The 27,220-nt window shown below is 39.2% G+C and overlaps 2 protein-coding genes across 9 annotated transcripts in view; one reads left to right on the top strand and one right to left on the bottom strand.

The window, feature by feature from the left end:
- The window catches only part of PEAK1 (pseudopodium enriched atypical kinase 1), a 309,648-nt gene extending 289,019 nt beyond the window's left edge, over positions 1-20,629 (bottom strand). For all 5 annotated transcript variants that reach the window (XM_025271482.3, XM_025271476.3, XM_006080702.4 and 2 more), the window contains exon 1: positions 20,433-20,629. The gene's annotated coding sequence lies outside the window, so the exon portion shown is untranslated. The remainder of the gene's footprint in view (positions 1-20,432) is intronic.
- Positions 20,630-21,107: 478 nt separating this feature from the next.
- HMG20A (high mobility group 20A) overlaps positions 21,108-27,220 on the top strand; it is a 78,434-nt gene continuing 72,321 nt past the window's right edge. For 3 of the 4 annotated variants that reach the window (XM_006080697.4, XM_025271488.3, XM_044933316.2), the window contains exon 1: positions 21,149-21,407. The gene's annotated coding sequence lies outside the window, so the exon portion shown is untranslated. The other variant, XM_006080700.4, reaches the window with a different exon arrangement.

Here is a 27,220-nt window from a genome sequence, read left to right as displayed (position 1 = left end):
AAGATTTGCTTAATGGACATAGAACACTGCATCCAAAAGCAGAATACAAATTCTCAAAAGCACATGGGAACACTCTCCAGGACAGATGACATATCAGATCACAAACCAAATCTCACTAAATTCAAGAAGACTGAAATCATGTCAAGCACCTTCTCTGATTATAGTGCTATGAAACTAGAACACAATCACAAGAAAAAAAAAATAGGGAAAAAAACACAAAAACATGGAGATTAAAGAACTCACAACTGAACAACCAATGGGTCACAAAGGAATCAAAGAAGAAATAAAAAAAATACCTAGAGATAAATGAAAACAGAAACCTGACATATCAAAATCTATGGGATGCAGCAAAATCAGTTCTAAGAGAAAAGTTTATAGCAATACAGATCTACCTCAAGAAACAAATCAACAACAAAATAAATCAACAATCTAACTTCACACCTAAAGGAACTAGAAAAAGAACAAATGCAGCTCAAAATCAGTGGAAGGAATGAAATAATAAAGATCAGTTTAGAAATAAATGAAATAATGAATTTAATGATCTTGTGTTCTCTGCCAATTTTTGTTGGTTGTTTTATGTACAAATGCTATAAAGATTTACTGTACTGTTAATTGAAAATTTTCTTGAACAAAAAACATGCTTACCAAATGTTCAATAATCTAAGACAGAAAAAAATGGCTGTGTAGTTTACATAATTTATCAATATGACACTGCATTTGAAGAAGTGGAATTTGTAGCACCAAAGAAAGGAAAAGCTTATTTGTGATCTAGCAAGACATGTACAAGAATTTATGTTCAAGTGGAAACTCTTCATAATACAAATAGCTACACATTTTCCAAATGAATCAATATGCAGAATTTAACTGTTATTGACAGGATTATGTAAATCATCCTCTAAATGTAAAAGAAAAGTTTGAAGAACACTAGTACTGAGTTGCCACAATCATGTACTTAATTGGACAGACAAGTTTTGAAACCAAAATGCTTTTGTTACAAAATGAAAAACAAGTATTCTTTTTTTTTTTTATTTCTTACTTTGAATACAAATATTAAATAAAAATTATTTTGGCAATGGAAAAAAAAGAAATAAATGAAATAGAATAAAAAAATTTTTAATATCAATGAAACTAAAAAGTGGTTCTTAGAAAAGATAAGCAATATCAACAAACCTTTTGCAAGACTAACCAAGAACTCAAGACAGAATTCAAATTAAATCAGAGATAAAAGAGAAGTTATAGCTGATACCACAAAATACAAAGGATCATAGGAGATTACTATGAACAATGTCCACAAATGGGACAACTAGAAGACATGATAAATTCCTAGAAACATAATCTTCCAAGCATGAATCATAAAGAATTATAATATCTGAATGGATCAGTTACAAGAAGATTGTAACAGTAATCAAAAATCTCCCAACAAACAAAAGTCCAAGACCAGGCAGCTTCACTGGTGAACTCTATAAAATATTCAAAGAAGACTACCCTTCCCAACTACCCAAACAAAACTGAAAAGGAGGAAAACCTTCCAAACTCATTTTACAAAGCCAGCATTACTATGATACCAAAACCAAAGACAACAACATAAAAAAAGAAAGAAAGAAAAAAAGAAAATTAAAGGCCAGTATCCTTGATGAACATAGATGCAAAAATATGCTACAAAATACTAGCAAACTGAATCCAACAATACATTAAAAGGATCCTATACCATGGTTAAGTGGGATTTAGTCTAGGGATGCGAAGATGCTTGGACATATACAAAATCAATCAACATGATACATTAACAAAATGAAGGATAAAGATCATATGATCATCTCAATAGATCTATTCATGATAAAAAAAAAACTCTCAACATAGAGGGAATCTACTTCCACACAACAAAGGCCATATATGACAAAGCCACGCTAACATCCTACTCAATGGTGAAAAGATGAAAGCTTCTCCTCTAAGGCCAGGAACAAGACAAGGATGCCTACTCTTGCCACTTTTATTCAACCCTATCAGAAGTTTTTGTTATTCAGTCACTCAACTGTGTCTGACTCTTTGCAACCCCGTGGACTGCAGCATGCCAGGCTTCCCTGTCCTTCACCATCTTCCAGAGTGTGCTTAAACTCATGTTCATTGAGTCAGTGATGCCATCCAATCATCTCATTCTCTGTCATCCCCGTCTCCTCCTGCCTTCAACCTTCCCCAGCATCAGAGTCTTTTCCAAGGAGTCAGCTCTTTGCATCAGGTGGCCAAAGTCCTAGCTATAGCAATTAGGCAAGAAAAATAAATTAAAAGTGGAAGTTCTAGCCATAGCAATTAGGCAAGAAAAAGAAATAAAAGTCATCCAAAGTAGAAAGGAAGAAGTAAAACCATCACTATTTGGTAGATGACACAATACTATATACAAAAAACCCTAAGACTCCACTTAAAAACATGTAGAACTAATAAATAAGTTCTGTAAAGTCAAAGGATACAAGATCAATATACAGAAATCTGGGACATTTCTATACACTAATAACAAATCATAAGAAAGAGAAATGAAGGAAACGATCTCATTTACAACAGAATCAAAAAGAATAAAATACCCAGAAATAAATTTAACCAAGGAGGTGAAACACCTGTACAATGAAAAATATAAGACATAGAGAAAAAAACTGAAGAAGACACACACACACACACACACACACACACAGAGGAAAGATATTCTGTATTCATAGATTTAAAGAACAGATATTGTTAAAATGTTCTTTTTAATCCTCCAAAGCAATCTACAAATTCAATACAATCCCTATCAAAATTTCAACAGCACATTTCAGTGAACTAAAGCAAATAATTCTAAAATTTGTATGGAAACACAAAAAAAATCACAAATAGTCAAACAACACTGAGAAAAAACTAAGCTGGAAATCTCATGCTCCTTAATTTCAAACTATGTTACAAGGCTTTAGTAATCAAAACGGTATGGTACTGGCACAAAAACAGACACACAGATCAACAGACCAGAATTAAGAAACCAGAGAAAAACTCACACATAGGGAAATTAATTTATGGTAAGGGAGTAAAGAACATACAGTGGAGAAAGGACAGTCTCTTCAATAAACAGTACTGGGAAAACTGAACAGTCACATGCAAAAGAATGAAACAAGACCATTATCCTATACCAGACACAAAAATTAACTCAAAATAGGATTAAAGGCTTGAATGTAAGACCTGAAACCATAAAATTCCTAGAAGAAAACAAAAACAGCAACTTCACTGATACCAGTCTTAGCAATATTTTACGTGTTCTGACTCCAAAGGCAAAGGAAGCAAAAAATAAACAAATGGGAATTCAATCTAAAAAAGCTTCTGCTTTTAGGAAACCATCATCAAAACAAAAAGGAAATTTACTGAATGGGGAAAGATATTTGCAAATCACATATCCAAAAAGAGGTTAATATCCAAAATATATATAAAGAACTCACACAAGAACAACAACAGCAAACCAATAAAAAGCCTGATTTAAAAATGGGAGGAGGATCTAAATACATTTTTCCAAAGAAGACATACAGATGGCCAATAGGCAAACAAAAAGATGTTCAACATCACTAACTGTGAGGAAAATGCAAATCAAAAACCACAATGAGATATTATTTCACATCTGTTAAAATGGCTATCATTGAAAAGACAAGAAACAACAAATGTTGGACAGGATGTGGAGAAAAGGGAATCCTTGTACTATGCTAATGGGACTGTAAATTGATGGACCCACTGTGGAGAACATTATGGAGATTTCTGAAAACAAAAGCAACTTAATAATACTACTGTATGACTCAGCTATTCCCCACTGACAGACATAAAAACACCAATTGAAAAGATATATATATATATATACACACACACACACAGCCAGGTACTTCTGTACTACTGTATACACTTCACTGCTGTACTATTCACAGTAGCCAATATATGGAAACAACTGTCCATTGATGAATGAACAAAGATACAGCATAAATACATATAAAATGGACTATTAACTCACCATGGAAAAAAAATGGAATCCTGCCATTTGTGACAACATGGATAGACCACAAAGGTATTATACCAACTGAAATAAGTTAGATGAAAAAAGAAAAATATTATATGATTTCACTCATATGTGGAATCTAAGAAAACAAAAAAATGAACAAACAAAACAAATTCAAAAATACAGAGAACAGAGGGGAAAGGGGTTAAGGGGTGGGTAAAGGAAGTGGGTGAAGGGAGTCAACTGAATGGTAATGAACGGAACTAGACTTGTGATGGTGATCACTCTGTAGTATATATAGATATCAAATTATAAGGTTGTATATCTGAAACTGTTGTTTTTAAAAGCTAACTTTTTTATCATAAAATTTAAAGATGCATAGTGTAATAGATAATACCAAACTCTACTTCAAATCTGAAGCCAAGAGAGAGAAAATTAGAGGGAAATCCGTATAGTAGGATTGAGTTTCCTAGTCAGAGAGCTAGTTCATAAAAACCCAGACCATGAAGTCCTATAGGAGATAAGAGAAGAGAGGATTAACATTCATGCAGCTTTTTTTTTTTTTTTGCCCTTTACAAAACATTATAAAACACACCCTTTTCTAGATGATGAGTTTTTTTAATAGACTTTTGGAATGCAAGACTGACAACAGAACTACAAGTTGCATTTATAATAGAATTCAAACTTTATTTGCGTGTTTAATAAACATATACATGTGAAATAAAATCTAAGTCAATAATTACAGTTCAACTTCCTAAATTAGGAACTACCATATTATTTCTAGACTGCTGATAGCATAATTTACATATTCACTGATGCTATCATTCCACAAGCTACATATGTAAGGAAAGGGGAATATAAGAAACAATGTAAACTTTGTCTTATTCTATACAGAAGAAAAAGATTGTCAAACTACAGGATCCTCTTCTCTCCTTATTATTAACTTCCTCATTGAATCTGGAAGCCAACAACCTCTTTTAACTTCAGGTCAGGACCATAGCTGAATTAAGAAATGGCAGTCCATCTGAAGTATTTAGTTGCGAGGTTTAACATTGTGAATGCAGCCAGTCCTCAAAGGCAAATGCTGAAAAACAGTCAAGGGATATTGCTGCAAAAACAATTTTTCAAGTCAAAGAGAGAACTGACATCAGGAAAATACATTTTATTGCTTCTCCAATGCCTTAAATCTCTCACACAAACTCCCACAATTACTCCTACTTCATACCCAAATAAAATCTATAAAAATTGTTTCACACCTGGGAAGAAGGCAGTTTCTCAGCATTTGAAATATTCAACTCATTATTTCAAAATATTTAAGAGGTACATCACAGCATCTTGTCTTGTAATTACAAAAGTAACTCAATCTCTTATGAAAATTATTGGTGGGGGTGGGGGGGAACCTAATTCTAAACTATGAAAAGTGCTCCTATCATATAAAGGATTTACAAGAAAACTGTTTTCCTGCTTCTCTACCATGCAGGCAGACACAGGGGATTAAGAGGAAAACTTTTCTCAACTATAAGAAAACAAATAGTCTACTGAGTATGGATGAACCTATAAAGCTAAAATCTTTCATTAATTTTCAAATGTTATATTTCTACCATTCTTTATTTTATTCAACAACACAAGACATTTACTACACCCCATGCATTATTTTAAACACTGTTCAATTATTAGCTCATGAACTCTCTGAGGTAAGTACTATCAATATCCCAATTTCACAGATGAGAACACTCAGGCATAGAGAGTAATTTCCCCAAGATGATTCAATCTCAGGCAATCTGGGTCCAGAATTCATGTTCTTAACCACAATGCAATGTTGACTCTTAAAAAGTAATATGCTCATGAAAGCCCAATGTCTTATAGTAAAATAGTTAATAAAAATCTGCTAAGCAAATGAAGAGGGGAAAAATAGACGTAGCAAAAAGTAGAAAACCTATCTTTCATAGTTTCAACACATTACTATAAGTTTATTTTCCATCAGTCTTCTTTTCTTGTTCACAGAGTTTTTTTATTTTCCCTTTAGCTATCACTCAGCAAACATTATTTTCTAGAAAATGCAAAATTTTAAAATATTAGTCTCTCAACATTTTAAGAATAACAGTTAAAATTAATTGAATATTATATAACAAACATGTGCTTGCTACATATTGTTATCTCACCTCACAATTCCATCAAGTAGTTATATTATTATTCCCATTTTACAAATGAGGAAACTGAAGCACAGTTAAACCAACTTCAGATCCCATGGATAGTAATCAGTTGAGCCAAGATTCAAATTCAGGCAGCCTGATTCCTGAATAGAATTCTTGACTACTGATAGAGGACAGGATTATGAATTACTTGAAAGATAAGGATCATGTTTTTAAGAGTAGTATTGTTTGTTTGAAAGTGAAAGTCTTAGTCAATCAGTCATGTCATGATTCTTTGTGACCCCATGGGCTGTAGTCTGCCAGGCTCCTCTGTCCGTGGAATTCTCCAGGCAAGAATACTGAAGTGAGTTGTCATTTCCTTCTCCAGGAGATTTTCCCAACCCAGGGATTGAACCTGAGTCTCCCACATCACAGGCAGATTCTACATCATCTGAGCCATGCCCTCCTCCAGGGATGGAACCCTGGTCTCCTGCATTGCAGGCAGATTCTTTACTATCTGAGCCACCAGGGAAGTCCATTGTTTGTTTGGCTTAGGCTAAAATGAGAATGTTAACACACAGTTATTTTACTTTGCCCTAAATCTGAATTACACAAACAAAGTTTTTAATATCTTAAGGTTACTTGAGCAAGCTAAATAACTCTTTATGTCTTAATATAGCAGTCAAGTATTTTATGTAATTCCTTCATTCAACAACCATCTAAGTATCCATTTTATGCTAGGTATTGTGCTAATAAGACATAGTCCTTACACTCAAGGCAAAGTCTCTTTTCATTCAGCATATGAATACAATAAAGCTTTCCACAATTAATAAATACAACATACTGTACATACAAATAGTTAACAGCTTTGCCAACCATTCAGTGGCAGAATTGAGAATGGAATCCTGTGATCTTTTTGCCTCTTATGTTTCTAACGTAGATATACCCCTCATTTCTCTTACAGGTCCTAGAGAGTGATCGAAAAACTACTAATGAGTAAATACATCTGCATGTCTCATGCCATATCACCTTTTAATGGCTGGCAATGAAACCTATCCATTTTTAGTGCAACAGAGCTAAAATTAAAATATTTTACTTAAACCTAGGTTTACTAAGTTACACATTTAAATTACTTTTAAAGTTCCATGATCACATTTGGATATGAATTTAATAAAATGACAAATGTGAGTGTCTAAGAAATATCTGAAGTAACAGACAAATTTGGCCTTACAGTACAGAATAAAGCAGGGCAAAGGCTAATAGAGTACTGCCAAGAGAATGCACTGGTCATAGCAAACACCCTCTTCCAACAACACCAGAGAAGACTCTGCACATAGATATCACCAGATGGTCAACACCAAAATCAGACTGATTATATTGTTTGCAGCAAAAGATAGAGAAGCCCTATACAGTCAGCAAAAACAAGACCTGGAGCTGACCATGACTCAGATCATGACCTCCTTATTGCCAAATTCAGACTTAAATTGAAGAAAGTAGGGAAAACCACTAGACCATTCATATACGCCCTAAATCAAATCCCTTGTGATTATAGTGGAAGTGACAGATTTAAGGGACTAGATCTGATAGATAGAGTGCCTGAAAAACTATGGACAGAGGTTCGTGACATTGTACAGGAGACAGGGATCAAGACCATTCCCAAGAAAAAGAAATGCAAAAAGGCAAAATGGTTGTCTGAGGAGGCCTTACAAATAGCTGTGAAAAGAAGAGAAGCAAAAGGCAAAGGAGAAAAGGAAAGATATACCCATTTGAATGCAGAGTTCCAAAGAACAGCAAGGAGAGATAAGAAAGCCTTCCTCAGTGATCAATGCAAAGAAATAGAGGAAAACAATAGAATGGGAAAGACTAGAGATCTCTTCAAGAAAACTAGATACCAAGGGAACATTTCATGCAAAGATGGGCACAATAAAGGACAGAAATGGTATGGATCTAACAGAAGCAGAAGATACTAAGAAGACATGGCAAGAATACACAGAAGATCTATATAAAAAAGATCTTCACAACCCAGATAATCACAACGGTGTGATCACTCACTTAGAGCCAGACATCCTAGAATGTGAAGTCAAGTGGCCTTAGGAAGCATCACTACGAACAAAGCTAGAGGAGGTGATGGAATTCCAGCTGAGCTATTTCAAATCCTAAAAGATGATGCTGTGAAAGTGCTTCATTCAATATGCCAGCACATTTGGAAAACTCAGCAGTGGCCACAGGACTGGAAAAGGTCAGTTTTCATTCCAATCCCAAAGAAAGGCAATGACAAAGAATGTTCAAACTACCGCAAAATTGCACTCATCTCACATGTTAGCAAAGTAATGCTCAAAATTTTCCAAGCCAGGCTTCAACAGTATGTGAACTGTGAACTTCCAGATGTTCAAGGATTTAGAAAAGGCAGAGGAACCAGAAATCAAATTGCCAACATCTGCTGGATCACTGAAAAAGCAAGAGAGTTCCAGTAAAACATCTACTTCTGCTTCATTGACTACATAAAAGCCTTTGACTGTGTGAATCACAACAAACTATGGAAAATTCTTCAAGAGTTGGGAATACCAGATCACCTGACCTACCTCCTGAGAAATCTGTATGCAGGTAAAAAAGCAACTGGACATGAGTGGACATGTCCAGTTCAGTTCAGTTCAGTCGCTCAGTCGTGTCCGACTCTTTGCCACCCCCATGAATCGCAGCACGCCAGGCCTCCCTGTGCATCACCAACTCCCGGAGTTCACTCAGACTCATGTCCATCGAGTCAGTGAAGCCATCCAGCCATCTCATCCTCTGTCATCCCTTTCTCCTCCTGCCCCCAATCCCTCCCAGCATCAGAGTCTTTTCCAATGAGTCAACTCTTCGCATGAGGTGGCCAAAGTACTGGAGTTTCCGCTTCAGCATCAGTCCTTCCAAAGAAATCCCAGGGCTGATCTCCTTCAAAATGGACTGGTTGGATCCCCTTGCAAGGGACTCTCAACAGTCTTCTCCAACACCACACTTCAAAAGCATCAATTCTTCAGCACTCAGCTTTCAGTCCAACTCTCACATCCATACATGACCACTGGAAAACCATAGCCTTGACTAGATGGACCTTTGTTGGCAAAGTAATGTCTCTGCTTTTTAATATGCTATCTAGGTTGGTCATAACTTTTCTTCCAAGGAGTAAGCATCTTTTAATTTCATGGCTGCAGTCACCATCTGCAGTGATTTTGGAGCCAAAAAAAAAAAAAAGTCTGACACTGTTTCCACTGTTTCCCCATCTATTTCCCATGAAGTGATGGGACCAGATGCCATGTTCTTCGTTTTCTGAATGTTGAGCTTTAAGCCAACTTTTTCCCCATCTATTTCCCATGAAGTGATGGGACCAGATGCCATGTTCTTCGTTTTCTGAATGTTGAGCTTTAAGCCAACTTTTTCCCCATCTATTTCCCATGAAGTGATGGGACCAGATGCCATGATCTTCGTTTTCTGAATGTTGAGCTTTAAGCCAACTTTTTCACTCTCCTCTTTCACTTTCATCAATAGGCTTTTTAGTTCCTCTTCACTTTCTGCCATAAGGGTGGTGTCATCAGCATATCTGAGGTTATTGATATTTCTCCCGGCAATCTTGATTCCAGCTTGTGCTTCTTCCAGCCCAGCCTTTCTCATGATGTACTTTGCATATAAGTTAAATAAGCAGGGTGACGATATACAGCCTTGACATACTCCTTTTCCTATTTGGAACCAGTCTGTTGTTCCATGTCCAGTTCTAACTGTTGCTTCCTGACCTGCATATAGGTTTCTCAAGAGGCAGGTCAGGTGGTCTGGTATTCCCATCTCTTTCAGAATTTTCCACAGTTTATTGTGATCCACAATAAATTGCCAACATCCACTGGATCATCGAAAAACAAGAGAGTTCAAGAAAAACATCTATTTCTGCTTTATTGACTATGCCAAAGCCTTTCACTGTGTGGATCACAATAAACTGTGGACATGTCCAAGTGGTTCCAAATTGAGAAAGGAGTATGTCAAAGCTGTATATTGTCACCTTTCTTATTTAACTTATAGGCAGAGTACATCATGAGAAATGCTGGGCTGGATGAAGCACAAGCTGGAATCAAGATTGCCAGGAGAAATATCAATAACCTCAGTTATGCAGATGACACCACCCTTTGGAAGAAAGTGAAGAAGAACTAAAGAGCTTCTTGATGAAAGTGCCACACGACCCAGCAATCCCACTGCTGGGCAGACACACTGAGGAAACCAGAAGGGAAAGAGACACGTGTACCCCAGTGTTCATAGCAGCACTGTTAATGATAGCCAGGACATGGAAGCAACCTAGATGTCCATCAGCAGATGAATGGATAAGAAAGCTGTGGTACATATACACAATGGAGTATTACTCAGCCATTAAAAAGAATACATTTGAATCAGTTCTAATGAGGTGGATCAAACTAGAGCCTATTATACATAGTGAAGTAAGCCAGAAAGAAAAACACCAATACAGTATACTAACGCATATATATGGAATTTAGAAAGATGGTAACGACAACCCTGTATGCGAGACAGCAAAAGAGACACAGATGTATAGAGCAGTCTTTTGGACTCTGGGGGAAGGGGGGGGGGATGATTTGGGAGAATGGCATTAAAACATGTATAATATCATATAAGAAACAAATTGCCAGTCCAGGTTCGACGCAGGATACAGGAAGCTTGGGGCTGGTGCACTGGGATGACCCAGAGGGATGGTATAGGGAGGGAGGTGGGAGGGGGGGTTCAGGATGGGGAACACATGTACACCCGTGGTGGATGCATGTTGATGTATGGCAAAACCAATACAATATTGTAAAGTAAAAAACAAAAATAATAATAATAATAATAAATTTTTTAAAAAAAGAAAGTGAAAGAGGAGAGTGAAAAAGTTGGCTTAAAACTCAACATTCAGAAAACTAACATCATGGCATCTGGTCCCATCACTTCATGGCAAAGAGATGGGGAAACCATGGAAACAGTGACAGACTTTATTTTTGGGGGCTCCAAAATCACTGCAGATGGTAACTGCAGCCATGAAATTAAAAGATGCTTGCTTCTTGGAAGAAAAGTTATGACCAACCTAGAAATCATATTAAAAAGCAGAGACATGACTTTGCCAACAAAGGTCCATCTAGTTAAAGCTATGGTTTTTCCAGTACTCATGTATGGATGTTGAGAGTTGAACTATAAAGAAAGCTGAGCACCAAAGAATTGATGCTTTTGAACTGTTGTATTGGAGAAGACTCTTGATTTCCCTGGCCAGCATGGAGATCCAACCAGTCCATCCTAAAGGAAATCAGTCCTGAATATTCATTGGAAGGACTGATGCTGAAGCTGAAACTCCAATACTTTGGCCACCTGATATGAAGATCAACTCATTGGAAAAGACCCTGATGCTGGGAAAGATTAAAGGAGGGAGGAGAGGGGACAACAGAGGACGAGATGGTTGGATGCATCACCGACTCAATGGACATGAGTTTGAGTAACCTCTGTTTGTGATGGACAGAGAGGCTTGGGGTGCTGCAGTCCATGAGGCCACAAAGAGTCGGACACGACTGAGCAATTGAACTGAACTGAAGACGATCCATGAAAGCAGCAGTCAAGTGTCACATGTTCACAGAAGATGAAGGCCACTTCTGCTTGATTTTACACTGAAACAAATTTTTAAACAGTCTGAAGTCTAATCCCATTGATTCTGGAAAGGTGGTAGAGAGATAAAAGTTAAAAAGTCAAATGTAACAGAAACTCTCCTAACCAGTTCACTTGCTTAATTGATAGCTATGACTAAAGACACAATTATTAACCTGAGGCCTTATAATGGCAGGGGACCAAGAGCAGAAGCAACTTAGGAAACCAAGATCAACATGCAGAAGAGATTCTCCGTTTTGATCATTGCTAGTGTGTGCTTGAAACCTTGACAAGTTTCTTATCTGATACATATTTATATCAGTGTTTATATGTAGCTGGCACATGCTTGAGTTTATTTTTTCTGATGCCTATGTCCTCTAACTAGCTTTTTTAGTATGTATTTGAACCATTATGTAGTATTTGCCTTCCACTGCTATTTTCTTTTTCAGTCTGTAATTTGTCTCATCCTAGATTATAAATTTATGCCTCAATGCTAACTCCTGAAACAGCTCAGTGCCTTGCAAATAATAGGTACTGACAAAGTGTTTATTAATAACAGATATGAAATCCATCCTAGAGTCCCACCCCAATCCTTACCATTTTACAGAACTGTTCCTCCTCATCTCTCTAACTGGGATGCCCTGTGGTGAGTCCTTGAATCTCTTTTCTAACTACACTCAACTCAGGTAATCTCACCTATACTGATAATTTCTAAATGTATACAACCTAGATCATCACCCTCCTCTGAACTATAGATTCATTTGTTCAGCTGCTGACTTGACATCTCAATTAGCATGTCTATTAGACAACTCAAAAATGTAGCCAGTCTGGAACGGAACTCTTGAATTCTACCCAGAAACCTGCTCTGCTCATAGTCGTCCTGTCTCTGAAAATGACAACTCCACCCTTCCTGTTGCTTAAGCCAAAAACTTTAGAGTCATCCTTGATGTCTCTCTTTTCACATTCCACATTCATCAGCAAACCCTGTTGGATCAAAACATACCTAGTTAGGGTCAGAGATACATTTTACACAGAGAAATAAATAGAGATATGTGTGGATACACAGATTAGTAAGCATACATATATTTCCTAGCTCTGTCCACAGAGAGCATCTAGCAGAAGTGATATCCCATTAACAACAAGCACACCTAGCATCCAGATCTTGACCTCAAAATACCATTCTCCAATAAAAGGAATGAGAGTTTGGTGAAAAGAAATGAGTCTAGGGCTAAGGCAGGGAAGATACAAGATAAGCCTGAAACATCTAGTAGTGCCAGAGAATAAAGAAGCGTAACACGTACACATGCAAAGGACAGGAGCGTATCAAAAGGACACAGAAGTCAACTAAAAGAGCTCCCAATGGGCAAAGCTGGAATAATTTGGGCAATAAAAGAAATAATGATACCAACTGAATTATAACCCTAAGAATAAAGTATCCATGAATTAGAACTGATATGATTAGATAGATAGAAAGATACAGAAGGAACAAACCTTCCTTACAGAAGAATTCCAATCAGTAAATGCAGTAAGAATGAGGGAAAATAAACAGTACATTTAGAACATCACAGCAATAATTACTACAGGCAAGATTATTGGTGAATGCTAAAAGTAGCAGAAACAGGATATTGGCAAAGGCTCAAAGTATCTCCCTCAAAATATTTACCAATTACTGTGGTGGTTTTAATATATGTCCATAAATTCTTTGATACATCTCCCTCCAGGAAGTAGAGCTTAATTCCCCTCCCCTTGAGTGTAAGCTGAATTTAATGACTTGCTTCTAACGACCAATGTATGGAAGGGGGAAAATAATGACTTTCTAATGCAAAAATCTGGCAGAAACTACCTTACCTAAGTGATCGCCCAGTGATGCCATGTTGATAAGAAGGTGTAATAACAAGGGAACTTTACTCTGTGGTGTTCTTCCTCAAAATTCTGTAACTAATCATGAGAAGATATCAGAAAATCTAAACTGAGGAACATCCTATAAAAATACTTGACCAGTACTCTTTAAAAGTATCAAGATCATAAAAGGTAAGGAAAGACCAAGAAACTCATGCATTAGAAGAGACAAAGGAGACTTGACAACTAAAACCAATGTAGTATCCTGGTTTGGATAATGCAATGGAAAAAGGATATTAGTGGAAAAACTGGTGAAACACAAAGTCTGCAGCTTGGCAGAAGCATTGTACCGATATTAACTTCTTAGCTTGACAAATGTACTGTGGTTATGTACGATGTTAATATTAGGCGGAAAAAGGTGAAGGGTATATGGCAATGATTTTTAATAGGAGCAATTTTGCCCCATAGGGGGCATTTGGTAATGTCCAAAGACATTTTTGATTGTTACAACAGGCGGATGGTACTGCCACCTATGGACAGAGGCCAGGGATGCTGTCTAACATCCTATATAGCACAGGACAACCCCCACAACAAAGGTTTATTTAGTCCAAAATGTCAATAATACTGAGACATTAAGGAACTCTATGCATTATCTATGCAACTCCTCTATAAATCTAAAATTATTTCAAAATAAAAAGTTAAAAATATATCCAAATCCAATCATTTCTTATCAGTTTCCTAATGTAAGACACCACTAACTCTCAAATAGATTTTTAAAGAGAGCCTCCTAACTGATCTTCTTGCTTTTACTCTTCACTTTTTTAGAACGCTTTTAACATAGTAGCTGGAATGGAGTTTTAAAAGCATAAATCTGACCACGTCATTTTGCTTAAAATCCTGTAATGGTTTCTATCTCAAAAAGTAAACACCCAAGCCCTTCCAGTGTTCTACAGGCTCTATGTAGTCTGGACCCAGTTATTTCTTGAACTAAACCGCTTTCTACTCTTCCATTCTATTCGCTATTACTCTTCTATTCACTCCAGTCCAAGCACACTGCCCTCCTAGCGTTCTGAGAATATACGAAGTACACTTCTGCCTCAGGCCAATGCAAAAAACTGTTTCTTCCACCTAATGTGCCCCCTTACCTCCTTCTTAAATTCTTTGCTTACTCCTCACCAACTCCTTCCCAGACATCCTTTTAAAAGTGCACATACCCACTGGCATACCTGTCCTGCTTGCCTGCTCTATTTTTCTCTACAGTACTTATCTATCACCTTCTAATACTGTATAACAAGTTACTTATTTTGTTTAATGTCTGTCTTTCTCTCCAGAAAGTAAAGTCCATCAGGGCATGGATTTTTGTCCGTTTGGTTCACTACTATAACCTCTGCACCTAGAACAATGTTCAGCACACTTAATGCTAAACAAACACTGGATAAATGAATGATACACCTTTGAAGTCCTAAATTTAATATCCCAGTGTTGCTCTACCACTTTGCATTACTGCATTTTCTCTTACTCCTCACTAGAGAGGACTATGGTTTGGAGAACAAAGAATAGGCTCAGATCTTGGTTCTATCACTTGAGACTGTGTCTCTAGACATGTGATTTAACATTTCTAAATCCTCGATTTCTTCATTCAAGAAGAATGACAAAGGGATGGATGTTAAGGTTAATAACACTTTTGTTAGAATGAGAAATAAGGCATTAAAGCACATAACACATAGTAGTAGGTATGCCATAAACAAAAGCTAATATTTTTGCTCCCTCCTCACTAGCTCTTTGCCTTCACACTGACCTCTAGCTCCCAGTTTCTCCCAGTTGAATCACCTCTTCTATGATTTCTGCTCATGATCCAACCTGGACTCCACAGTTCACTTCAGTCACAGCCTTTTAACATCATTAATTTGCTCAGCCGACTGCCCTTCAGGTATCTCTACCAAGCAGGCATCTGCACAAAGCTGTGCATAACAGCCTGGGCTCTCGAACTGAATCACCAGGGTTTGAACCTCAGTTGTTATCTCACCATCAAGGAGAATAACAGTACCTACCTTTAGAGCTCTTATGAGTTTCTTCAGTTATACCCAGAGTGATCAGTGCTGGAGAAAAATCAAACCATGCAAACTGGAATCCCTAAAAATCTGAGATCTAGAACCTCAAATGGGCCCTCTGTGCTGCCTAACAATTCTTTTTCATTATCCTAGTCATGTATCTATTTCTTTCCCATTCCCTTGAAAGCTATTAAGCTATTATATGTTGACATGCTTTTTTAAGAACCCCTATTTTATCATGCTCCCCCTCATTCTAGGCAGGTACTCAAAAATGTTAGAAGACACATCAACTCATTCTCCCTCCTGACCCCATCATTTAGAAACTTGTCTACACTGCCTCCAATTTCATCTCTTTTCTTCATGCTCAATGAAGAAGGAAAATCAAGGCCAACTTCTCTACCTATGCTTTGGATCCCATCCCTTACTATTGCTTCCCAATTCCTGGCACCATCAATCACCTCTGCCCTCCATCTCTATCCTCCCCCCTCCCCAACTTTAATTTCTCCTCTACATTGGTTCATTACAAGCCCAAATAAATATGCCCCAAATCTTCTTATTTTAAAAAGGGGGGAGAGACAGTAAACTTTTCTAAAATCCCCTGCATCTCCTTCACCTATACTATTTGTTCAGTCCTCTGTTGAAAACACTGTATCTCTCACAATTAGCTACATTTCTAGTTGTCTTTGACTCTTCAAACCCCTCACCCAGAAAGCATTACAATGTAGCTACCTGCTCCAACTGAAGTAACAAATGACTTAATCATCGGGTCTTAAGGGCTTTTTTTCCATTTTTATCTTACTTGGCCTTTGCATGGCGAGATACAGTATTCTCCTCTCCTAGTCCTTGAAATACTCTTCTCGCTCAGCTTCCGTGACAAATCTCTCATAGTTTCCTTTTTCAACTTTGGTCTATCTGGCACAGATGGCTGGCTTCTCTTAGTTGTCTGCCCCATTCAGTAGTTCACAACAGAAACGTGGGAATCATGTTAAATTGTCAATCTTGCTCAACTCTATAATCTGATTATTTACCCTATCCTGTTGATAATACTTCCTAAACCTCTTACACATACACCCCTCTTCTATCTCTCTCATCATTTCTCACCAAGAATGGCTTCCTAACTGGTTCTGCTTCTAGTTTTGCCCTTCTCTAATCCAGCATTCACCTCACTGCCCAGAACACAAATATGATTCTTCACAGCATAATTCCCTGACTCCCTCCACCCAACTAAATCCTCACTGCTGCTGCTGCTGCTGCTAAGTCACTTCAGTCGTGTCCGACTCTGTGCAACCCCATAGATGGCAGCCCACCAGGCTCCTCTGTCCCTGGGATTCTCCAGGCAAGAACACTGGAGTGGGTTGCCGTTTCCTTCTCCAATGCATGAAAGTGAAAAGTGAAAGTGAACTCGCTCAGTTGTGTCTGACTCTTAGCGACCCCATGGACAGCCTTCAGAATCAAGTTAAAGCCCCTTAGCTTGTTTCATAAGGCATTCAGTGATATGACTTCTTAACACTTTTTCTTCCCCTATTCTACACTCTGTTGTCCACATGTGCCTATTGAATACTTTAACAAGGCTAGACCCAACTGAGATACGGTGTAAGTGTAAAATACATACCAGATTCTGAAAACTTAGTTTGAAAAAGAGAACATCAAATATCTCAATAATACTTTTTATATTGATTACAGATTGAAATATTTTATATATATCAAATTAAATAAAATATATTATTAATTTCACCTTTTACTTTTTAATGGGGTTAATAGGAAATTTTAAAATACACATATGAATTACATTTGTGACTTAGATTATTATATTTTTACAGAACAGCACTGGTCTAGAATGTCCTTTCTCTTTTTCTGAACCTAGTTAACCCCTGTCTATTTCTGAAGATTAGCTGAGGTAACTCACTAAGATGCATTTCAGGACACTCCCCTCCCAAGACTCCCAAGTACCCATCCTCCTCTGTGCTTCTATCCAAAGGAATTCACTTACACCTGTTATATATCACTCCACATTATAATTATTGGTTATCAGCTATCTTCTTCTGCTAAACTATATGCTCCTTGCAAAAAGGTATATCATTCTATATATACTCAGGGATTTCCACCATGCCTACCACTTAAAAGGCACTCAAAATATTTGCTGAACAAATGTGAACTATCTATTTCTGGCCTGAAAGTTACTAGAATTTCTCCAAGGAAAACAAATCAGCAAAGAAGGAACCTAGATTTTTTTCCAAGAGCTCCAGTAATGAAAGGATCAGAATGATGCTAGGAAGCAGGAATTACAGTAAAGAGAAGAGTAATAAGAAAATAAGGCTCATCATACACACCTCTTACAGTGAAAACAGGAATTTGCAGCAGTGATATGGAGCCTTGAACTCAACTTGGCATGCCAGGGGCCACAGTTTGGTTCCTAAATTACTCAAATAACCCATCCAACAAAAGAGTATGATTTGGCAGGTTTCAACACAAACAGCTAGAGCCCAGCACCTGTTCCACTTAAACAGAACATCATTACAGTTAAAAACAACAACAAATCTCTCTCATGAAGCAAATGCTAATCTCATGATGCTTCACCATAGAGCAATTTAGAAGAGTTATTATATGAAATGTGCCAAAGCATGAATTTATGGCTGATGCTTATTTGGCAAATATGGTTGGCACTGCTAGAAATTGAAAAACATGTATGCAAATAAGCAAATAAAAGTTTTTAAGCTCTCAGACTTAAATATTTACATTATCATAAATGTACAAAGATAAATGTTTATATGAGAACACATATAACACATTCCAGGAACATATTTTTAAACATGATTGTCAAGAACAGTTATGAAGTGGCATTATTTCTTTATGGGCCTCATGGTAAACTCGTAAAAATAAATTTTGACTGAATGTTAATGGGGTACAAAAATTATGGAGGAGGTTTCTCTGTACTATCACTGGGTAAAATGAATAGTCACAGTATCATAATAGTTCAAAGCAATCTTATCTTTTCCTTTCACCAAAATACTTTTCTTCCCATCCTGGAGCACAGCCAAACATAAAGGTCAAACCCTAAATGGAGGGTCAGAGGTGAAGAGGACCACACATCAAAAAGGCTTATAGAAGATACTTTGACATTTTCCCCACATTAATATAGTCATGTTAGAGTCTCCAAAAATAAAGACATGATAAAATATTTCCCCCTCTTCCCCTCTGACAGTTATGGAAAGATGTTTGTTTTTTCACATAGTTTGTGAGTTGGTCATAGCCAAAACACATAGTAATCGTATGAATTCTGCTTCCATTGTTAACTGTTCATCTCTGGGCAGAGGCTACAACTCCCATCTCTGAAGCCAAGAAAATGTACCATACATGCCATTATAGTTTACTAAACGAGTCACCAAAGAGAAGCAGGCACTTCAGAAAGTAATTAAGGTAGTCAGTGAACTGAGCTATCTAGAAATGCTCTGAGATTACAGGAGAAGCCATCATGAAGCAAGTATTCAAGATTGCTCACAGAAAGTTTTACCCCTGTGGGTAATTCATGGTTTTCACTTCTACACTGCAGAGAGCAATATAGGTTCTCCGACTATACACATTACCACATCATTCCATTTATCAAGGAGAAAAAAAAAAAAGACGTTGTGGCTGAACAAAAGTCAAGAGGTAGGCCCCAACACAGAATCCTCAAGGCAATCCCAATTCAGGTGAAAAGCTGATGACAACACCATACAATGACCCAAAATCAGACTTTCATATATAATCTTACCATATTTAACAGACACAGAGAAAAATGTATTGAGTTTTCTATAACAAGGCCAACAGAAATGAAATCATAGTTTTCCTTTAGCTCCTTTCCTATCCCCTCAACGCCAGCCTTCCAGTAACTCCATTCCATAGCTCTCCGATTCCTAAACGGGGATCTTAAAAACACAGCGGACTGCAAAAAAGTAACATTTAATGGTGGGAGGGCTCCTCTTTCCTGTTGCTCTCAGCAGTCTTTCATGTAGTCAAAGGGCGAAAAAAAAAAAAGAAATCAAGCTCTCAGACGGATGGTGCAGGCGATTGGGAGAGGGTAGAAAAGGGGCTCAGACGGCAAGTCCTCATCGTGGGGGGAAAGAAAAGTTGCAAGAATGAACGAATCAAAGGGCAAAGGAGATACAAGACTGACCTCACGAACCACTCAAAACCCCCAAATAACCAAGCAAACCCGCACGTTAGGGGGGCTCACAAACCGCAGAGCGAAGTGAGCAGGCAAAGAGCCACCGGGTTTCGCCCTGGCACTGTTGGCCAGGCTGCGCCGGATCCTCGGGTTTGGAGGTGGATGGGGATGTCCCTGCAGACTTCACAGGAACGAGAAGCGTCCTTCCTGCCCTAGCCTCACCGCGTCCACCTCCTCCAGGCTTCACTTTCCCCAGCAGCCTTCCAGCTGCGCCCGGGGGCGTCCCCCGCCGCCAGGTCCCAACTTTCCCTCCTCTGGGGGGCGCCGAGCCACCGGGGCCGCCGCCACCGCAGCCACCGAGGGAGGGGGCGGGAGCGGGGGCGCCAGGGGGCGCGAGGCGCCGACGGGCCCCGGGGACGGCGGGGCGCGGGGGTGGCCGTGGCCGGAGAGCCCGCGCCGGGCCAGAGGCACAAGCCGCCTAAGCCCCCGCGGCGGCGCCACCCAGACCCTGCGCCGCCCCGCCCGGATTCCCCCAGGTCATCCCCCTTACCCGTCGGCGACCCTAGTCCCACAAGCCGGCGCGAGAGGACAGAAGAGATCGAAGGGGACGCGGACAACCCTGCCCCCGTTACCTGAGGGGCTCACAAGCCGTCGCGGTGACCACCTTCGCCGACCGTCCCGTACCCTTCCTGGTGACCGCCGGCGCCGCCGCCGAGCAACTGACACTGACTAACAACAACTAACTAACTACTCGCCGCCGCCGAGTCCACCGCGCGCTCCCGGCCGCCCGCCGCCCGCCCGGCCCACCAGCCAGCCCGCCTCCTCCTAGCCTCGCGCGCCGCCTCTCCGCGCGCGCACTCGCCGCCGCGCTCCTGGAGCGAACACGCGCGCGCGCGCACACCGGCCCTCTCCCAGTCCCTCCTCAGCCCCGCGGGAGGAGTCACCGTGAGGCCCCACCTCTCGCGTTCCTTCCTCCCGGGAGAGACCTAGAGCACGTCTGATTGGCCGAGGGGGCGTGGCCAAAGGAAGAGGGAGGGACAACCAGGACCTTCGTCTGGCATGAAGGGAAATTTTAGTTCAATAACTTTTAAGCGGAAAAGGGGAACGAAGTACTGGCTCATTTGGAGGCTCAGGCCCCTAGGTCAGCCTACCATCGAATACAGAATATGTATCTTCAAGGACTCCAGCACACAGTAATCACCAATTTAAGCCCAATATTTCTGCAGGCCTTAATTTTAAAAACTACAACTCCCAGAAACCTCCGCGAAAATAAGTCTCACCTTACGTAATCACGTAGTCCTTCGCCGCCTTTGAACAAAATAATCCCTTCATTTTTCAGAAGGTATGGGGAATAATATTTCATTTTTCTCCTCACTGGAAAAATTTTAAATACAGCGATTAAAGAAGTTACCTATGGAAGGCAGTTGAGAAATTAGGTAAAGGGAAAGAAAAGACATTAATATAAAGTACTGCGGAGGAATTTTTGTCAAGCTGTGAGACGACGGAGTGAGAAGAGTGAAGGCGGTTGTGAGGGGCTCAGGGAATTGTCCTGTGTGCCAGGGACTTTCTTTAGGCCTCGGGCCCCTGTCTACCCCTATCGTCAGCAGGTCAGTAAGCAAGGCGAGCTTGCGGGTGGCCACAGTGGAGGTACCCTTTACCCCTTGAAGATCACCCCTCTTTTGCTATTACTGGTTTGCCTCAGTTTGAGGCCGACTGAATGGGGGCGCCTCACTTCCGGTTGGGGGAGGGGAGGAAGGCCATCCTGGGGGTGGGGGGAAACATAACTCACTTCCTGTGGGGGTAGGGTGATAGGTTGGGGTGTCCAACCCATTTCCCGTGCCAGCGAGAGCTTGAAAAGGTGATGCATGGTGCCATATGCATAGACAGTATCTTAAAGCTTTGGGATTGTGTCTTATGTGAAAAAATTAGGTTATTCCAGTTGTGCTGATCACCAGCCTCCAGTCAGAATTTATGTGAGTTTTGATTCCATGTGTAAGGTGAAAATTTTTTCCCCAATAGAATTTTCTTAATGCATTTTTCAAAGAATTCGAAACCTCTTGTTAAAATTTTCTACCCATCTGACTGAGCAAGATGACATGCTTTCTGGTGTGACTCATGAATTGCCCACCCTGCTCCCCGACTCAAGTCCAACCTTGACTTAAGAGTATGGTATAGCGGTGTTCTTTGCCTTGACGTGCCACAGAAACTCTACAGCTATTCTTAAAGAGGTTGTTTATTACAGGACTCGATATTTTACGTAAACTATGAAGCATTTTCACAAGAGTGAAAATATACCCAATTAACAGATGTTACCCTAACTGATGTGATTGGTGTCTTAAATCCTTAGACCTGTTGCTTTTAGGGTGCAGGTTCTGCCCTGTGCCTGAAAACAACTTCCTCAGCTTTAAAAATCGATTTAATTAAATTACAAAGGGGGGAAATGTACTACAGTGCGACTTTCACAGATGTTTCATGTAAGTTACATATAAGAATTTTTAAAGCTGAGGAAGTTGTTTTCAGGCAGAGGACAGAACCTGTAAGAGACGTGGGTCCCATCCCTGAGTCAGGAAGATCCCCTGGAGTAGGAAATGGCAAACCACTCCAGTATTCTTGCCTGGGAAATCCCATGAACAGAGAAGTCTGGGCAGGCCAGGGTCCATGGGGTCGCAGAGAGTCTAACACACCTGAGCGATTTAGCATACATATGCATGCACACGCACCCAGCATCGATATAAAAATGGTGTCTACACTTTGTGGTTTTAAGGCATGGTGCACGGATCCTGAAATTCAGCTCAGATTTTAAGTAGGGGGGAAATTTGGCTCATAAAGGACAAAAAATATGTACCAGAATGTTCTATTTTCCTATATTCTCAGTGTTTTGTAAGAAACTACTTGTAAAGTAATGAACACTTAACAGTTTGATTTCTTGGCTTGTTTTCAAGTACCACAATACTTAGTGGGTGGTGAGGGTACTGAAAGGATCAATCTATTTGGTGATTATAAAATCTCAACAGCTTTAGTAATTTTAGAATATCTATCAAGTGAACTGTAATGTCTTTCAAGAATATTTAAAAGAATAAAGCTTTTGTATTTTTTTTCCTTTAGGGTTCTCACCTAATCTACCCTCAGAATTTGCAATTGTTTTGATTCTAGTTCTTTTCAAAAGCTTTTTGTTTAGAGTTTATTAGAAAATCTGATTTACACTAAAATGTTTAAACGACTGTAAAACTTAAATGTCACAATAAGGAAAAAGATATATTTTGACCTTTTATTAGACATAAAGACAAAAAAGCTAAGACCCAAAAATCAGTGAATTACCTTTACAGAGTTTCTGCAAAAGCTGAAAAGACAGGACCTATTTATGTCTGTGTTACTATTAATAAAAGGTTAGGAACATGTAGACTGCCTCAAGCAAGTATTAATTAATTGATTAGAAAAACATGTTCATTATCTTCTGTTAGTGTACTATAGAAGAAAATATATGAGGCTCCTGACAAACTATTAAACTACAGCATTAAGAACTATTGAAGTGAGTAAAGCTTATGGAATTAGATGAAATAGAGAAAAAGTAAGTTAAAATATTGATTGAAATACAGTAGTAGTGCCTTTAGGAAACTATCTTTGGAAAGCAAAGGAGTTTTTAAAATTGGTCTTTATACCATTCCATGGAAGAAATGCAGTATAATAGAAATAAGAAAAATTGTTGCAGCTGAGAGACTTGAGCAACTTGAAGAATTGTCTGTTCACAAGAAAGCAATTTATAAAGCACATATCTGAAAGAAGATGTTTTGTGATAAGTGGCAGTTATTCTTTGGTTCCATCAAAGAAGAAATATTAGAAAACCTTGTGGAAAATAGAGGGAAGTTCATGGAACCTGCTTTTATTCTCTTTAACAGTGTTTTTGTAGAGTAGTTTGCTGTCTTCCAAAGGCTTTTTTTTTTTTTTTCCTTACAGTTCTTGCAGTTTTCTTTGCATGTTCTAATAGAAACATTATCAAAATTAGAAAAATAAAGACTTTTGTAGGTGTATTCTGTTGCTTCTTTAAGTAAATGAATTTCATTCCATTACTTGCCATCAAGAAAAAAGAGATTGTCCATTTTTTCATAATATTTAGATTAGATAACCATTTTCTTTTTCAAAAAGCAGTCATTAGATATACTGCTCATAGCAGTTTGAAATAAAACAGTAGGTCAAAATTCTGGATTCTGTCTCACTGAAGTTTAATTATCCAGAAGAGCTAGATGCTATCTCTAATGCAAAAGGATCTTTTCATTCTTTTGTCTACCTTTCTTTGTAAAATCATGCTCTTGTTTTACAACTATTGCTTTTTTGTATATTTGTTGTTTTGATAGTTGCTTGTTTTTGCCATTGAGTTGAAAAGGAATATGCTAACAACATGAATGGTCCTTAAACCTGCTGTTCTGCTGTCATCTCAGGGCCATCAAGAGTATTCAAATGAGAATATCCCTTTCATGACCTTTCATTATTTCAAGAAAAGTTTATTGAGTGCTTACTATGTAATAGTCTCTGTTTTAGGATCTTGAAATACATCAGTGAATACACACAAATATCCATATTCTCTTGGAGTATCAGTTCAGTTCAGTCATGTCTGACTCTTTGTGACCCCATGAACCGCAGCATGCCAGGCCTCCCTATCCATCACCAACTCCCGGAGTCCACCCAAATGCATGTCCATTGAGTCGATGATGCCATCCAACCATCTTATCCTCTGTCGTCCCCTTCTCCTCCTGCCTTCACTTTTCCAGCATCAGGGTCTTTTCCAGTGAGTCAGCTCTTCACATCAGGTGGCCAAAGGATTGGAGTTTCAGCTTCAGCATCAGTCCTTCCAATGAACACCCAGGACTGATCTCCTTTAAGATGGACAGGTTGGATCTCCTTGCAGTGCAAGGGACTCAAGAGTCTTCTCCAACACCACAGTTCAAAAGCATCAGTTCTTCTGCACTCAGCTTTCTTCACAGTCCAACTCTCACATCCATACATGACCACTGGAAAAACCATAGCCTTGACTAGACGGACCTTTGTTGACAAAGCAGTGTCTCTGCTTTTTAATATGCTGTCTAGATTAGTCATAACTTTCCTTCCAAGGAGTAAGGGTCTTTTAATTTCATGGCTGCAATCACCATCTGCAGTGATTTTGGAGCCTAGAAAAATAAAGTCTGACACTGTTTCCACTTTTTCCCCATCTATTTCCCATGAAGTGATGGGACCGGATGCCATCATATTCGTTTTCTGAATGTTGAGCTTTAAGCCAACTTTTTCACTCTCCACTTTCACTTTCATCAAGAGGCTTTTTAGTTCTTCTGCACTTTCTGCCATAAGGGTGGTGTCATCTGCATATCTGAGGTTATTGATATTTCTCCCGGCAATCTTGATTCCTGCTTGTGCTTCCTCCAGCCCAACGTTTCTCATGATGTACTCTGCATAGAAGTTAAATAAACAGGGTGACAATATACAGCCTTGACGTACTCCTTTTCCTATTTGGAACCAGTCTGTTGTTCCATGTCCACTTATATCTGTTGCTTCCTGACCTGCATACAGGTTTCTCAAGAGGCAGGTACACTCCAAATCAAAACTGGAATTTTGCTCCCTTGATATTCCTAAATAAGCTCTGTAGTGTGATCATTGTTCAAACTCAATCAAGAAACAGCCCTAAACTTGATCTCTTTCGGTCTTGATCTCTAAGCATTCTAAACCCAGTCTTTAATATTTCAGTTGAATTTTTCTCCAGACCAGTAAAGTCCCTGTGTTAAATATTCAACCCTTTTCATCGATGCATGCATCACAACCCTACCATTCTAACCTCCTTTGTGTGGTACAAACAAAAGTGAACAGTGGGGAAAATAGGGGATCGGACAGGCCTGGGTTCAAAAGTGATGTCTACATTTTACTAGCTGAGCTTCTTACTAGCTTGGTAACCTTGAACAATTTATTTAAGCTCTCTGAGCCTCACTTGTCAGAAACCTAAATGGGGTTATTTTATGTAAATCACCTGGCAGAATGCCTGTTGTTAGGAGCTTAAAAAACAGTGAAAGTGTTTGTCGGTCAGTCGTGTCTCACTCTTTGTCACTCCATGGACTATAGCCCACCAGGCTTCTCTGTCCATGGAATTCTCCAGGCAAAAATACTGGAGTGGGTAGCCATTCCCTTCTCCAGAGAATCTTCCTGACCCAGGGATTGAACCCAGGTCTCCTGCATTGCAGTCTTTATGTCTGAGCCACCAGACATGGGAAGCCCATTAGGAGCTTAATGAATGCTATTATTTTACACACACACCCCCCCCCCCCCCGTTTGCTTCATTATTCTAGCTATTGGGATATGCCTGCATGACTGTTGTAAGCCTTATTCCCAGAAGTATGGGGATGCGGTGCTAGGATTATTCAAATTCAGCCTTTCCCAATCTGAGTAATCTAAGCATGCCCACTTAGCTGTCAAGATTTTACTTTTTGTTCTTTGCAGAAGAAATCACTAATTTCCATGATTATTTTAGATAATAAACATAATAGAAGAGTTTCTAGAAAAGGTTAAAGAATCACTAATTTAAATTGTTAAAGGAAGACTTTTTGAATCAGTCTTCTAAACCTATTTAAATATTAAGCCTAACATTCAGGAGTCTTCTCTTGTTACCCATCTACACATTCCCAACTAAATTGGTCTCTGGGGGAGGTGGGGTGGGAATGTATCTTGTACCCAACCTTTTCTATCTTGGTTCATACTATTCATTCTCTGTGTGAAACCTTTGTCTTTTCCTAGGAAAATCCTTATCTATCTATCAGAATGCCACTTTCTTTGGCCCTTTCTCAAGTACCACCTTCAGCTTCAAAAATTATTTTCTGATGTCTGTCCTCTAGTACTTCTGTTTTCCCAACTATATGTGCTGTGTCTGTTGACCCTTCAGAGCATTTTGTACTTTTCTTGTGGCATTTAAAATCCAGTATGACTGATATTGTTGTTGTGTATTTCTGTTGTTGTTATTGTTGTCAGGCGAGTGTATACTCCTCGCTTCTGTCTCGTTGCAACAAAGATTTGGAGTGACGGACATTAAAGCCCTCGGCATGGCACAGCTCTCGGGTCTTGGGCAGACCAGACCGTGTTATAGCTCTTAGACAAATCAGTGTTACAGCTCCGTGTTACAGCTCTATTTTATTTAGATAATAACAGGAAAATCCATCCTCAAGGCATGAGGGCATGTCAACACAAAGACGCAAAGAGAAGCACGTCCCAGCGCGTGGGAGAGAGAGCGAGAAAGTGTGCAAGCGGGAGAGAGAGAGACCCCCCAGCCCTTGGGCTCCTCTTTTTATACATGTCCCCTCCACCCCCGCCCCCGCCCCCGCCCCCGCCCCCGCCCCGGGCCTGCCCTATGTAAATTGGGCTGGCCAGGAGTGTTGTTTGTTCTACCTAA

This window comes from Bubalus bubalis, chromosome 20 (genome assembly GCF_019923935.1).
Source record: "Bubalus bubalis isolate 160015118507 breed Murrah chromosome 20, NDDB_SH_1, whole genome shotgun sequence".
Lineage (NCBI taxonomy): Eukaryota > Metazoa > Chordata > Mammalia > Artiodactyla > Bovidae > Bubalus > Bubalus bubalis.
This window is presented reverse-complemented; position numbering and strand designations above follow the sequence as displayed.